Source organism: Plodia interpunctella, chromosome 26 (genome assembly GCF_027563975.2).
Source record: "Plodia interpunctella isolate USDA-ARS_2022_Savannah chromosome 26, ilPloInte3.2, whole genome shotgun sequence".
Lineage (NCBI taxonomy): Eukaryota > Metazoa > Arthropoda > Insecta > Lepidoptera > Pyralidae > Plodia > Plodia interpunctella.
This window is the reverse complement of record NC_071319.1, coordinates 5,232,273-5,249,658: the sequence shown is the minus strand read 5'-3', so window position 1 is coordinate 5,249,658 and position 17,386 is coordinate 5,232,273. Positions and strand designations below refer to the sequence as shown.

General features: G+C 36.9%; 1 protein-coding gene across 2 annotated transcripts in view; it reads left to right on the top strand.

The window, feature by feature from the left end:
* Nucleotides 1-17,386, top strand: part of LOC128681124 (neural/ectodermal development factor IMP-L2-like) — a 66,729-nt gene that overhangs the window by 34,803 nt on the left and 14,540 nt on the right. The window contains exon 1 of one of the 2 annotated variants that reach the window (XM_053764759.2): nt 2,908-3,003. The exons of the other annotated variant lie outside the window; for it this stretch is intronic. The gene's annotated coding sequence lies outside the window, so the exon portion shown is untranslated. Of the gene's footprint in view, nt 1-2,907; nt 3,004-17,386 lie in introns of those variants that run through there. 2 annotated transcript variants of the gene reach the window in all.

Sequence of the window (17,386 nt, the reverse complement as noted above, 5' to 3'; positions counted from 1 at the left end):
CTGTGTGATTTGTCCGTATATATTTATTTATTTATTTATTATTATGAGATTATTGATTTTACTCTCTTGAGCAAAAAAGAACGAAAACGAAGATTTCAACTTTATGGCTAAGAGCGTAGAATCTAATTTTAGTCGGCTTAATCGTAAGGTCAGACTTTACGAGCATGAAGAATTATGTGACAAATTTTATTTCTCGGTGCACAATAGAAATCAATAGAAGAGTTACCAACGACCAATGGTCTGGCATTTAGGGATAGGACAGACAGACGCGACTTTGTTTTTTAATATGCAAGGATTGGTTCTATATTTTCACTATTTTGTGCGTAAGGGTTCTGCTCTAACTAGGTAATAGCCGGGTCTGAATGATCACAATTCTATAATTGAAAAAAATGTCACGAGTGATGTATGGGCGACCTAGTTAGATCTGCAAATCTGAGGCGAGTAGGTACTGACTGTTAGAGAAATAAAACTTAATGTCGGTCTGGCGGTCTTGTCGATTATTGCCAGGGTTTTTGCATTCAACGCGTGACAAAAAATTATGTTTGTACTGTAAACCGTTGAGGAGTTTCCTCGTTGGGAGCCGATCGTGGATGCACCATCAGATCATGCTAATTATCATCATGTCATGTCAATTGTCAATTTCTATCCCTTTAGAAACCATAACTAATTTATAGTTATAGTTTCCAAAGCGATAGGACTTTTATATTAGCGGCCCGCCCCGGCTTCGGTCGAGAAACATCATAATAAAATAGTAGCTTTTTTATTATAATTATATATTTTTCTGTACATACCTTAAATATTTTTGTAACCTGTATGGGTCAAAAGCCCTTCTAACACCAATATGCAAGATTTTTATGAAAGTTAAAACAAACAGATCTACATTCGAACTAAACATTTGCAAAGGACCCTCGAACAATACTCAAAAATGTTAAGAATGCAACTTGTGTCAATAATCTTGAATTTCTGTTAGCTGTTGTGTGGCGCAAGTTATGCACTGTCATTTTTAAGCCCCGACGCAAAAAGAGGGTTGTTATAAGTACCTTACCTGTAAGTGTGTCTGTATGTCTGTGTACGTGGCACCGTAGCTCAACGGGTGAACCGAAAGAAAAGAAAATAAATTTTTTATGCGTTGGTTCTTAGATATGTCTGATCAAAATCGATTCAGCCGTACAAAAATTGAAGCGAAATGAATATTGAAAGTCGGGGTTTTTTTTAATTTGTCTAACAAAAAACTTGTATTATTTCGTTTGAGCTTAAAAATTAAATTATGTTATAATCTCCATATACATAATAATAATTATTATTTGTTTGTATATATTGTGTTTCTATATTTAAAAAAGAATACAAAAAACATGTGCTTTTCAGTAATGTTGTGTAAATATAGAGCGTATTCCGTCACGTTGACGTCCGTGGACGGCTCAACGAAGAAGAACTTAGAAATTGTATAAAGTTTCAACGCATAACAACACACGTCAATGTCAAACCTATAGAAAACAACGGCGCACGACGACGGTGCTTCGACGTACTGCGTCGTCACAACGGAACGATACTAAGCAATGGGAACACGCTCATATATGTAATCGTTTCAAATGTTTGCTTTTTAACCACCGACGCAAAAACACCAAAACACCCCTCGTGTTTAACGTCTGTCTGTCTGTGTATCTATGTATGTTTCTGTGGCATCGTAGCTGCCAAACGGATGAACCGATTTTCGTTTAGTTTCTTTTGTGTCATAAATAATTTTATCCCGTGTGTTTTTAGCCATGTTTCATGAAAATCGGTTCAGCCATTCAAAAGTTGTAGCGTAATGAATATTGAAAGTCGGGTTTTTTTTAATTTGTCTAACAAATAAACTTCTCGATTTGGCCCAAACATGACTCATGAAGTTTAGAAATCTCTCTCAGGTGTTTAAGATAATAATAATTCGCCCATTAATATTTTTAACGCGGCAATAAAATGAGAAACGAATAAAGTATTATATCTCTTAACTTGCGACCCAGAAATTTTAAACCAGTTATGTTTAACTTGCCGAGTAAGATCGGAACGTGCACGGAAAAGTTCCGTAATCATTTTTTAAAATATTTGCTGATTGATATGTTGCTGAGTACGTCATTTTGATGTAATCATTAAAATTAGCACAGCTGATAATGTTCAATGTTTTCATTACAATCTTTACAGATTTTCTCATTACAAAATCATGTCAAATTCCTATTGCGCGCACGCTTCGTGACGCGTTGTAACAGTGTTTTCAACCTATCTCTGTCGCTGAGTTTAAGTGCGAAAGAGACAGACGAGTCGACCATTTCTGATGCGACTGATGTAAGCTAATCTAATCACGCAGCGGATCCGCGGATATTCTATTTCTCTATAATAAAATTCTATAATGTGATACTTAACAACTTATCTTTCCTTACAAAGTCCTCTACCGCGTCTCTCTGTACGTATGTCTACCTGTCGGTTCGTGATAAACTCAAAAACGATTGTACGGATTTTTACGCGGTTTTCACCAAGAGATAGTGTGGTTCTTGAGGAAGGTTTAGGTGTTCAATTTATTATGTTTTTACCCGAGCGAAGCCGGGACGGGCCGATAGTAACTTTTAAATAACACTGTCAACACTCAAGTCCAAACTTCTGTTTTTTTGGATGAGCGTCACTGCGATGTTAATTATTCAACCATGCAAAATCCACTGGACGGATTTCAATGAAATTTTGCACATGACTAGAATTTATCCTGAAACAGCACTTTATTACCATAATTACGAGACTGGCGTCCCGTGACCTAGCCAGTATATAAGGCATTATGATCCGTGGTTTTCCTCATTTCACTAGAGACCCCTAAAAAGTTTGGCTACCGTGAGTGACTCATGCTCAAGTCATAAAGAAATGGCCGCCCTAATCACTGTAGCGGCAGATATACTATGTGACTGCTTGAGTGTGTACGTGCCTTTATGTGTAGTGATTGTTGTGGTATAGCCTTTATATAGTCGGATTTTAGAGAGAGCGGTGAGTTTAAATGTTTACAAATACTTATATTATACTATTTATAGTCTGTGGCGCTACCGTTTCTGTCCCAATGGGCAATTTATACTATTATTATAAAGAGGTAAGTTTTAAACTACAGAACCGAATTTAAAAATTATTTCGTAGGTACATTATCCAAGATCGTTATAGGCTATATTTTGTCTAAAAATTCTCACGGGAGCGAAGCCCCGGGCGATATCTAGTAAATAATATTCACGCTCACAATAATTTTAGAATCATCTTCAATCGTTAACAGCTATTTAAATGTCCCCACTGCTGGGGCACCGGCCTTCCTTATGGATGGGTAAGAATTTTGCGGGTCCATTGCGGATTGACTGCAAATACAACCGGGACCAATGGCTTTACGTGGTACTTTAATTTTGATCACCCATCCATTGACCGGCTATTGTGAGAGTGTCTTAACCGCCACTACCACAGACCAAGCGCGCTAACAACTACTCCTCAAAAAAATTTTTTTCAAATATAAAATAAATTTTCATCTGACCAAGTTCTATTGTTATATTAGAAAAATCTGTGTTTCTCAATCTGTGGGTCGCAACCTCTTGGCCTCGGTGCCTTACGCGGGGGATTGCCGGTAAAATGAAAAATAATCAAAATTCTACATGGTTCTACACGCCAGGAAAACAATAATTAGACACGCGCAAGCTGACTTCCAAACCAATAGGTGTCTAATTATTGTTTCCCTGACCTTTCTTTCTTGTTTTCTTGTCCTTTCCAAACTCTCGCGGCTTATTGCAGAGTACCTACCTACACTATGCTTAATAATAAATATTATATGCCTAAATAAAGAAAGTCTTTTAATTATACTAGTTGTTCGCCGCGAGCGTAGACCTCGCGAACACAATTTCATTTTACAAAATTGTGAATATATCAAAAACCACTTAACCGAACTTAAAAAATCTATTGACAGATCATACCTTTTAAATGTCATCAATATCAGACCAACCGGTTCGAATTGTAGACCTCACTCACTCGCTCGGTCAATTACTAATGTTATCTTTCTCTTTCTATGGCCCAATAAGGCCAGAAATTTTGAATCTGTAAAATCTTATTCGAAAAGTTACAAAAACACTAATATAATTTATTCAACGTTATTATAAAATAAATAAATAAATAAATATATTAGGACAAATCACACAGATTGAGCTAGCCCCAAAGTAAGTTCGAGACTTGTGTTATGGGATACTAACTCAACAATACTATATTTTATAACAAATACATATATAGATAAACATCCAAGACCCGGGCCAATCAGAAAAAGATCATTTTCCATCGTGACCCGACCGGGGATCGAACCCGGGACCTCTCGGTTCAGAGGCAAGCACTTTACCACTGCGCCACCGAGGTCGTCAAGGCGTCGTATTATATATTAACCTTAAAATCATTCCTCCTCTGGCTCAGTGACACCAAATTGTATGTTATCCTCCGAAACGAGAGAGCGTCATAGTTTTCTGTTCTGCGCATGGAATTAGTAGGTAGCTACAAAGTACCTACTGACTCAATTCATGGTTCTGCACTATGGTTCACCAGCTGACAGCACATCAATCACAATCACCAAATCAGCCTCGACAGTGTTGCTCCAGGTGTATCTGGTTCTAAATTAAAAAGAGGATTTCCAAAATTTTTACACCATTCAAATGGATTTGTTATACATGGTCACACATGATTTTAAACTAATTTTTCCATCTCATTATTATTTTCAAAAAATTTTACACCAGTAGGAAGATATTTTTTTCCAGATTTACAATGGGGTCTGACGACGTCGGTGGCGCAGTGGTAAAGTGCTTGCCTCTGAACCGGGAGGTCCCGGGTTCGAGCCCCACCCCGGTCGGGTCATAATGGAAAATTATCTTTTTCTTATTGGCCCGGGTCTTGGATGTATATCTATATATGTATTTATTATAAAATATAGTATCGTTGAGTTAGTATCCCATAACACAAGTCTCGAACTTACTTTGGGGCTAGCTCAATCTGTGTGATTTGTCCTAATAAATTTGTTTATTATATTTATTTATAATATAGGTTATTCTGACGCATTTGTCACCAGTCATCATAAATACAGACTATTTTTGGGAATCTGTATCGAAGTTTGAAAACGAGTATAATTCCAACACTCGCCCGCGTGAATTTCCAATATATTTTTAAATATAATATAGTTGAGTTAGTATCCCATAACACAAGTCTCGAACTTACTTTGGGGCTAGCTCAATCTGTGTGATATTTATTTATATATTATTATTATTTATTTACATTTTATCCCGATATTTCCTCGGGAAGCCCCGGAACGCAGCTTGCGAAATATGTATAGAAATCTTTCGTTTTTTGTAGGTTTCCAGCAACAACTAATAGTGAGAGAAATAGCAACACAACAATTAGAGTAAGGTCAGTCTTCTGGGAAATCAGCACGGAGCTTTCAAATGCATTGGAGCTTTTAAGTTTAATTCAGTACCAGATAAAAGCACTACAATTAATTGCTTATGCAAATATTCCTTACGCCCTCCGTGGCGTGGTGGTGACCCCGTACGCTGTCTAGAAGTGCTTCGATTCCCAGCGCGAACAAATATTTGTATTTGTGATCACTGATATTTGTCAGCGGTTCTAAGTGTGTTGTGCGAGTTTCTATGTCTTTGTCCGTCGTAAGTGTGGACTGTTTAGAGTTGTCCATTTGAGGACCGTGAAAAGCGGACGCGAAATAAAAGGAGAGCGGCCCCTGGGCTCCGACGCTAAACGGCTGACGAAGAAACCGGGAAACCACTCAGATGTGTGTGTGAGAGAGAGAGAGAGAGAGAGAGAGAGTTCAATATTTTCTATTTATTTATTAATAAAAAAATGTTTTACGTTAATTATTCTATCGATGTAATTCTCAAACTTAAAATTATTTAATTAACCTATTCATAAAGTCAAATCAAATCTAAAAGTTTGCAGAATCCATACGCATTCGGTATATTCTATACTGACTTTAAATGGTTTAATTATGATTTAATGGTAGCTATAATATCTGCATGCTTTTTGTCACGTTTTACCACCTGATGCACTTACTAAAGCCATAATTTAATACAATGTCATAAGTCATAGAATAACTAATTTCCATAGAACACGCACCACAGAATGATTTCTTAATACTAAGCTACAGTTCATAATTACGCCCTTATAAACATTTGACTGGATCCAAAGCACGCCATGCGGAATGATTATTGTTATAATGACTTATAAGTTACATTCTCGCCTCTGTTATATTGTACTTATCTACTAATTTCAAGTTCCCCACTTGATAAATAAACTCCATTATAATTTCACCCGTTTTCTGCCAAATTATGAGCATATGCCTTCTCTTCTTCTCTTCGCGTACGCCATTCTTTTCTGCCCTGTACCTGTCTGAAACTATTGATAAAATAAATATATTAAAATTATTCATGCTCTGAATAAATTTTTAACGTTATTTTCGTATAGGAAATCCACGCTTCGCAGGACCTATAATGGACAATTACAATAATTTAACAATTATTAATTTAAAATAGAGCAACAAATTCGAATTATTATCAGACCTATAGTGAGTTAGTTTGTGTTCGTAGCCACTTTGTGCTTCCGCAAACTCTCGCTCTATTTTCTATGCCATCTATAGCTATTCTAATTTTAAATACGAGCAGGGACATGCAACATTGCATCAGACTAGTGGCGTGTCTCTCGCGTGATGTTTTCTGACGCGCCTATTGGTCGGCCCGGCTTGTTCAAGAGTTATACGGCGTGACGATTGTGATTAGACGAAGGGCTCGGAGGAAATGGGGCAGATAATGGTATTGCGGGCCCCTTGTCTATGAATGAATTCATTATGTTAGAAGGTTATAAGAAGTTTAAGTGCTATTCAATCCTTGGCTCATATTTTGTCTTGTCTCAATTGACTAGAATTAAAAATGTTAAACTCGCATCAGGACACGTGACCGAGGAAATTCGTAAGACGTCACAAATGCACAACGTGAATATTCAAGTTTTCACTTCTGCCGGCACTCCCGGAGTTCCCGTTTTTTCTCTACATGTTTGCTGGCGAAAAGCCGCCCACAATTACTTCCACGCATTCCTTGTATTTGTTTTCTTATCAAATGTTTTTAAGCCAACCGACCATCGTGTCCTAGGCCCTCTTCTTTTCCGGTATCCGTCGGTTGGAATCCATAGAATCTATGTGCGTCATCTCTGTCATCTCTCAGACTGATTGTGGCAGATGTGACCCGCTCAGTCCCACTTCAGTCTGCCGCCTTTGTTATCACGTTAACAATGTTTGTTATCGTACGCAGCATGGTGTTCCTCACTAGAATTTTCCTTATCTCTATCTATATTATTATTATAAAGAGGTATGCGTTTGTGAGTTTCTCAGTTTGTATGTTTGAGGCGGGTAATCTCTGAAACTACCGAAACAATTTCAAAAATTATTTCACCATTCGAATGATACATATGCCAGATTGCTAAAATTCCCACGGGAGCGAAGCAACGGGCAACATCTAGTCTATTATAAAACAAAGTCCACTGCCACGTCTGCCTGTTCGCGATAAACTCAAAAACTGATACGTGAAAACCGTAGGGTTTTCACCAATAGATAGTGTGATTCCGGAGGAAGGTTTAGGTGCACAATTATGTTTATAATGTGCGAAGCCGGGACGGGCTACTAGTAACAATAAAAATAAATAAAGACTTTAATGAGACCAACGACGTCGACAAAGCAACTCGTCGTCCTATTATAACATATCTATCTACAATTTTGACTCTAAATGAAGAAGTATACTTTAATAGTTAATAAAGGCGTGCAAATGTACTATATCTAAAAGCTAGACCGTTGCAAATTTATCATAATAGTTGTGGATAATAGAGTTTCGAATGATGACGTAAACAGAAGTGAAGAATCAGCAAAGATAACGGACGGCATTTCCCCAATTTCGTCCCAAAATGTTGGACCGGTTCTAAAATCACAATCAAATACTCCAAAAACACCCACTCGAATGCTACCGGGAACACGCAAGAACAGAAGAGAGAGAAAACAATAAATCCAACTTCAGACACACCATTGAACAAAACGAGACAGCGAGCTGTCCGCAAATTTATTGCCAATGTAAAATATGTCTACACTGGACGTATTAAAGCTCAGTTTCAATGAACGTGCCACCTTGCCGGATGGCAGCGGCGCGGTGCAAGACCATGCCACTTCTATTTCGATTGTTATTTCAAATTCTATTAATGCTCTAGTATCATTGTAGTAAGATAGCGTTTAATGAATGAAACGGGTTCGTTGACCCGGTTATCAGTAAAGGTTAAATGTTTACGGCGATTCATTACTGCCACATGTGCGATAATGTTGAAAACCAATTCAGTAAAACATAGACTTTTGCGTGTATAGAGTTGACATTTTATAGACACAGTCTTTCTCTCTCGCTCACTCTCCAGATGTAGTTTCTCGATGTCTAGGCTACCTACGCGAAAAAATAACCAAAAAAGGCTTAATACAGATCACGTCTTTATGCCTTACGGGGTAAACAAAGCCAAAAGTTGCGAACCTCGATTACCACGTATAAGATAAAGTGACCTGTAGAATACTATTGTATAATATTTATTGTATGAATTCCCTCATTATTCATACACTAGGTTTATATAGGGTTTCTACAAAAACAAGGAAGTGACGACATCATCGTAAATGTTATTATAATTACTGATTCTATTTTTAAACCACAAACCACAAGGTCAAAATATACCACAGTTATATTCCCCTTATAGTAACACTGGCGGATCAGACATAAAACAACAGTGCAATGCTATGGGCGCCCGCGCCAATGTAAAATTAAATTAAAATATTTAAAAAAATATTGATAATTGCCATAGAAATTATAAGCTGGATAGTTTATTGGGACCGCGGTCCCAATCACCCAAGCACTTTAAAAAGTTAAGCATTTGGGACGAGTTTATTTTGAGAGGAGATTGGCAGCACACCCACTATATGTATTTAGTTATCAAGTTTAGTCCGTCTTTTTACCCAAGGCCCCTCGCTTGTATAATCCAGCACTGCTTAGTAACAAGCTCTGCCTATAATTAATCGATAAATTCTCCTTAAACCATCTGATACTGTACATTGTATCAATATTAATTAGTAACATAATATCTACATGTCTATCAATCAATTCATTTGAAATTAATAGATTAGATATGATCAGTTATATAAACTGAACGATAATTAGTACTAATAGAAATTACTGTGTATAACATCCTTATTATATATACACGCCCCTGGGAATTTCAGGATAAAATTACGGATCAACACTAGTCTCGAACTATCCCTCATAGTAAACTATTCGTAGTAAAATTGTTGTTGTGTTCGCGCGCGGCGAATGGGCGTACACACAAACTTTCACCCCCATTTCAGATCTCAGGGCAGAAATTTGATGAAAAGGTGGTCTATGTTTGTTCTTGAGTTCTAACAATATTGTTAGAACTCAAGAACAAACATTTTATATTAGAACAAACATAGATAGGTTTTCAGCATAGCAATAACCATATATCGCTTTACGGAGGCATGTGGTATTTCGTACCTTATAAATATTACGTGGGTTACCTGGGAGCAGTGTTGGTCGTAGGCGAAGTAGCCACTGTAGACACCTCATTGATCAAAGGTGCGCTGCTGCACCTTTTCAATATGTTAAGAGCATCCACATCAATTATCTTCCAGTAATCATTCGTTCATTGACGTACTATGTACTTATTCTTCATAGTCGTATTCCTCATGACTGAGGGTCGTTACGTAGAATTAAACACACATAACAACTTTCTTGGCATTAGTAATGGAGTGGTTTGCCATTGCCTTCTTCATTTCACACACAAGTTAATAATCAGCCAGTGTGCAAGTTTCCTCACGATGTTTTCCTTCACCGGAAGCAAGTGGTGGCCGATGAAAACTACTATACATGAGTCAGATTGGTATACAAACTCATGTGGCACGTGTGGGATTCGAACCTGGAACCTTTTGATCCACAGGCGGGCCTCTTAACCATTACACCACAACCGCTTCCATGCTTGTAGTTATACACATCAGAAATGTCAACGTCGCATTAAAAATGTTCCTCAAAATCTAGCTTAGTTTTGAAAGCGTGAATGACAGACAGATGGACAGATTTTACATTTATCTGGATCGGGATTTAAATCGCATCACCTAACAACCAGCCAGTTCCAGTTGACTACATACAATCAACAGCTTACCAACCTAGCTAAATATAGCCGTTATCACCGCTGCATAAGACCCATGCCGTGTAACTTGACATGACATACACTGTACGTAGCAACTAGTGCAGTGTGACTAATATGCCTCTAGATCTTTAAACTATCCAAGGATTTGGTTCAAACTGTTCCTTATCAAGCCGTCGGGTAAAGTAAGGAAAATACAGAGCTTGGCTCTTAAAAATTTTATTGGTGGTTCTCAGAGCGATTCGACCGGTGCGGCCGCGCTGTCATTACGATCTGTCAAGTTTCTTGATTATGGTATCATTTCCAAAATCGATTTATACTACCTACCTATTACGTATTATAAAGAGGTAAGCGTTTGTGAGTTTGTATATTTGAGGCGGGTAATCTCCGAAACTATCGAACAGATTTCAAAAATTCTTTCACCATTAAAAAGGTGCATTATCCAAGATTGCTATAGGCTATATGTTATCTCAAAATTCTCACGGGAGCGTCGAAGTCCCGGGCAACATATAGTAATTAATAAAATTGACATTTCCACAGTACAGATTTATTAATTTAAAACTAATTCTTGTCTTTGTTAAAATTTGAAAAATTGTAATGGCGTCGTGGCCGCAGCGGTCGAAACGCTGAGAACTCTTAAAAATTAGTTTTCTAGGCAGGTTTTTTTTTTGTTAATCTATATTTTCAAACGACATCCAAAAATATTAATTAATTTTTACCTATTTCAAATAAAATTCTGTTCTGGGCGGCATGAATATTGGTTTAGAAATTTCAAATAAATTGTTAAATAAGTTAAAATAGGCATTTTAGACACAAGCTTGTATTGTTGTCAGAGAGATCTTATTGTATTCAATCATGTCCGTGCATAAACGTAAACCGTCGAGATGATTTATTTTCAAGAATTAATCTACACAAAAAGGATAATATTGTAAAGCAAACTCTGTCCTCTCATTATTTTAGCATCTCTGGATACGTGACCAATCTCACGATCGCGATACAAACGGACAGACGACGTGGCGTCGTTCTAATTAGCGTGTACCAACGGCCTAACCAGCTCTTAAACCTTATCCCTTTGTAACAAGGTCGCAATTCACTTGTATCACAATTTGTCAATGATTTGCAACATTGTAGTACTTTTCGAATCGTATGTCAAAGTGATATGGTTGTTATTTGCTTGATGTGCGTTTGTCAATGCAGTGGGATTTTTTCTGTTGCATTTAGAAGTCATTGCAGGAGTTTTGTAATTTTCCTAGAAGTAATAAAGATTGTAATAAGGCCGGAGGGCTGTGTCGAGGTTGCTTATATTAAGACGAGGAAAAGGAATAATTGATCCGGCAAATATATTTCATTTCATATGCGGAAAGTAGTGTATGTTAAATGAAAAACTAGAGATTACAACTAACGTGCGAAGTGGAGACGAAATAGTAGGAAAGTGTTCAAAGCTCCGACGCTCAAAGGCTGAGGAAGAAATCGGTTTCTTATATAATTTTAAAAAAAGATTTATATAATTTGATCTTAAGACACGCGCTTGCGTGGCAACCATCATCCATGACATTGCAAACTCCGTGTTGCACTCCGAGAGTGCCGGCAGAAGTAAAAACTTGAATATTAACGTTGTGCACTTTCGACGTCTTACGAATTTTCGTTTAGGGTCACGTGTCCTGATGCGAGTTTAACATTTTTTACCCATAACAAAAAGTGCTCAACGCCGCTAAAGAAGTTTTCACTTAAAAAATAATTAAAAAAGATAATGCTACGACATTTCCCACCAGATTCCACTTTCTTTCGTCTATAATTAGGCTGCACGGTAATGTTGCTATTATTCTTTATACAGCGGTCTGCAAATAGCCCAAATGAGCTCTGTAAATGTCTTCTTGCTTAGAAAGTGCAAAGGAATGCAGTATTTGGAAAACAAAGATTGCAAATAGAACTGATTTGTGAAGGAATTCCGAGGATCGATTACGTCTATAGAGCTAATGGTTTTAAAGAGAATAATTATTTTTACAAAAATGGCAATTTTGATACAAGCTTTTATTGTTCTCAAAGATATCTTATTGTATTCTAATGTGTGACAAATCATGTCCGTGCAGTAAACGTTTGAGGAGATCCCACGTCTAGAGTCGTTCCTGGGTACACCGTAATTTTTTGACGTGACAACGTCTTAAATTAGGTTGCGGCTGGGAGTCACTTATGAAAAAGTGTAACGCCCGGTAACGTTACGATGAGTCACCGAACGAGAGAGAGGCCCGCCGAATGCCTTGCGTCTCTCTCCCACTCAACTATGATCGGTCTGCCGCGCGCGTAAAAAGACGTTGTCACGTAAAATCTTCGCCCGTAAAACCGACTTTACAGGCAACCATTTTTTTAAAGTATTACGGTAACCTATGAATTTATCTGCCAATCTGCTTTCTAAATGACGACCTCGGTGGCGCAGTGGTAAAGTGCTTGCCTCTGAACCGAGAGGTCCCGGGTTCGATCCCCGGTCGGGTCATGATGGAAAATGATCTTTTTCTGATTGGCCCGGGTCTTGGATGTTTATCTATATATGTATATGTTATAAAATATAGTATCGTTGAGTTAGTATCCCATGACACAAGTCTCGAACTTACTTTGGGGTTAGCTCAATCTGTGTGATTTGTCCTAATATATTTATTTATATTTATATTTATAAATTATTATTACTTCTTTTAAGATATTTTATTATTTTTTAATGATATTTTATGGGTACTGGTAAAATTTTTAACATAGTATTAGTACTATTTATAACTTGAAGACGAGCATCCCTTCCATAGTTGCAGTGTGGAGGTGTCAATGACCCCACCGATGGAATGTATATTTTTCATACATTACCATCCGGTGCACTGTTTGATTTCTTCCCCTTAGGCCTGATACAGCTTTACTATCATTTTAAATAGATTTATTAGTAAACTATATATATATATATATATATATATAGATTTTGCCCGTGGTTTCACCGAATTTCACTGCGAAAGCTTAATACACATGATTTTCATAGAAACTTTCAAACCCCGTCACAGTCTTTTGGGGCTTGATTTTTGAAAAAGAAAGTATTCGTAGTAGCCTATACCTGACACCTTATCAACCCCTTTAAAAACTATGAGCTAATATACAAGTTTGAGTGTAGACTTTGATCTTCGGTTAGGCCAGGTGTATGCACCACTGATAAGAATGGGCAGAACACGCATATCGAGGTGTAGAGAGATGAGCCCGACTGGGTGCCTGAAGGGGGAAAGACATACAGAAACCGAGAAAGGAATTAAACACGTTGTGGTTAATAAAAATTGCAGAATATAAATTACATGCAGAAACGCTTTACAAAGAAATTTCCGCACGCCTGGTCGATGTCTCTGGGGATCCAAGGGCTGCAGTGACTATTTTGGCCAACATTTGAGTTTGGCCTTACAAAGAATGAAAAAAAATGTCGCCAGCCTTCTGGCGACATTTCCTCTTAATCTGGGTAATCTCCGAAACTACCCAACCGATTTCAAAAATTATTTCACCATTAGAAAGGTACATTATCCAAGATTGCTATAGGCTATATGTTATCTCATTGCCATAGGCTATATATTCCTACGGGAGCGAAGCCCCGGGCAACATCAAGTTAAAACGTGTTGCACTCCGGGAGTGCCGGCAAAAGTGAAAACTTGAATATTAAAGTTGTGCACTTTTGATGTCTTACGAATTTTCAATCAGATCACGTGTCCTGACACGAGTTAAACATTTTTTACACCATCACAAAAAGTGCACAACGCCGCTAAAAAGTTTTTACTTCAATAAATGAGTTAGACTGGTATGCAAACTCATGTGAACCGTTGGGGCTACTATCAGTCTCCAAGGATAACCCACCAACAGACCTGTGCAGACCGTAATCTTCCACATCACTTACCACAAACAAATCTATCGATATATTACAATTTGCTTACGTTTTCTTTCATCGGTGAACGAGGATTTTCTAACGAATTTAGAACAAATAAATTTTAGTTTGTTTGTTTTCTGTAAGATCGCTGTCGACCGTTGAAAGATCTGGTCTGTTTTAAATAGAAGTTTATCTTGTAGATGTTTTGAATCTATGAAGTTGAAATTTCATTATATATATATTTTTTATTTTATGATATTGTACCTTCATACTTTCAGGGTAATGTTTCATTCAATGCACACATTTTTACAATATGTTCAGTGCATAGAATACATCAACTTGCATTACACTTAATTGAAAACATGAAATTTCAACTTAAGTCCGATAGATATTTTTGAAAATAAATTATGTCATTTGAGCACAGATTTCTTTGAAAACAGTTCAATCAACCACATCGGCATATGAACTTATTTATTGTCAATATATCACTCACCTGACCGTTTTCTTGGTTGCCACCACCGCCATAGAGCGTCGGAGCACCGGGTCCGCTTTTCATTTTCTCCCTTCGCGCGATCTTCGGCATCCCTAATTATCAGACCATTCAGTGTACTTGGCTTTGGCCCTTCTGTCAGGACCAGGCTGAAGCGGTATTGACACATATATTACATACATTTGTTCCCTACGTAATTTCCTATTTGAGGTATGTATCCTTATCCTTATAAATTATAAAACAAAGTCCACTGCCTCGTCTATCTGTATGTCCGTCTGTTTGCGATAAACTCATAAACTGATGCATGGATTTTCATGCGATTTTCACCTAAGTATAGTGTGATTCCTAAGGAAGATTCAGGTGTAGATGATTTATTATTTTTTTACACGAGCGAAGACGGGACGGGCCGCTACTTGACAACGTACAGTCTGCCACAGAGAAATCTGACCCCCTAAGAGATGGTGTTCAAATGGCAGGGGGGGGGGGGGTCAGATTGCTCTGTGGCAGACTGTACTCTAATGTTTAAATTTCATGGGAAAAGAAAAGAAACCGAACAAACAAAAATGCACATCCATTGCCGTAAAATATTCAGTGTACCAAGAATACGACATTGAGAATTAAAATCGTATGGCCGAATCAAGGATAAAGTCGAATGAAAAACATAGTACCGTTTTCTCGAAATGTCTCGGAACTTTTTGTATAATTTATATAGTTGGTGGTCACAGAGAGAAAAATGGGTTGTACCCATAATTTTCCCATTTTTCTAGAACTTTTCGCGCCATATGAATGTACTAGCTTTTACCCGCGGCTTCGCCCACGTGAATTTCCACGGGAACAGTTATTCCGGGATGAAAGGTCATTGTCTAACCCTATGTCAATCTCCACACTTCAAACTACATGTATACAAAATTTCAAGAAGATTGGTTGAGTAGATAGAGCGTGAAGAGGTAACATACAAACTTACTTTCGCATTTATAATATTAGTTAGGATTTAGCTATCTGACTCATGTTTTCATCTGCCACCACTTGCTTCCAATGAAAGGAAACATCGTGTGGAAACCTGAACTCATGACTTCAGCTATTGTGTAAAATATACAAAGCATTAGCTACCAAAAACTTGCCACGAAAATCCTCACCATGATTTAGGAAAGAACATTTTTGAGTTAACTTGCTGTTTACCCGCGGCTTCGCCCGCTCAAATGACGGATTTGACGATAACTTTTTTTAATGAAACGAACTTTAAATGTTTTGCAGATTTAAACCAAATCAATTGGTGAAAGTTTTAAGTAAATTGGTTCTGCACTTTCGGAGACAAGCGTGATCATACATAAAGACAGACAGACAAAAAATTTAAAAAAAAATTTTGCTTTCTATTATTCTTTTTAAGTGTGTCCCTCTATCCATTTCAATCAAAAATACTAATTGTACAGACAAAATATTTTGACTGTTTTATTATAATGTGGTACTTTTAGATAAAATTCGGAGTAACTTGATACTTAATGTATTTTTGCTCTGTATTCTGATTCTATTGCGCAATCAATTGTAATTCTATATATTGTACATGTACAGCAGCCTTGACAGATGTGAAAAAAAAAATTAAAACGCAATTGAATATCAAGTATTAAAGAAAAAAAAGAAACATGAATTTTGTCCACGGTAAATAAACAAATATTTAAATAACATAAAATATATACAGATAACAGTCTACTGTAGACTTCGGGTTTGGGTTAAGCAAACTTGCGATGTGCAAACATTTTTTATTTTATTTCGAGTTTGCCAAAAACTAAAGGCGCGCGTCTCCGCTGTTAATTAAAAAAAAAACTTTAGGAATTAAAAGCAGTATACAAATAATCTAAAATGAATAAAAATATATTTTGTTTTTAATATTCGACAGTTTATTTTTTAAACGAATCCCGGATTTCGGGGCATCACAGCCGATAATGAACACGCTCCGAGGAGATAAGATACTTGAGAGTCTGACCTCTCCATACACTAAACCCTTTTTTTTCTGTAAATTAAGACTAATAATTTATTTTATTGACGTGTTTAGCAAAATGTGAATTACTAGCTTTTGCCCGCGGCTTCGCCCGTGTTAATTTTCCGAGATGATTATTACCCTATATCCTTACCCATACTTCAAACAACATGTACGCAAAATTTCAAGACGATTGGTTGAGTAGATAGAGCGTGAAGAGGTAACAAACAAACAAACAAATAAACAAACTTACTTTCGCATTTATAATATTAAAGTAGGATCAATTTAACAGGTCACATTTGACATTTCGTCCAAATTCATAAATGTAACCTTGTAACGGAGGGCGCACAATATTTATTGTTACAAAATCAGATCTACAAAAAATTCAAAGATGAGGGGTTTATCCAAAATCTTTGAAATTAACAATACTAAAAAAAGAAGAAATTTTTTGACAATTCTAGCTCAGGCTTTAGGCTGACATATGTCAAATGTGACTTATTAAATTGGTCCTACTTTAGTTAGGATTGGGATTAGTATTAGGATATGTTTAGGAATAGGAAATAAGTTAGGATTATCGACTTCTACAATTCATTTCTTGCTAAACAGGTGACCACAATAAATACTATTATCACCGAAATGTGATATGTTGGAAAATGTAATATTTTATTTCCATAGTATTTACTTTCATTGAATAATTTTACTTATTCCGCGGAATCATACAAGACTGAATAACTTATCTGAATATTTTGTAAGTGAACAATAATCACGATTACCTTCACACTGCGCC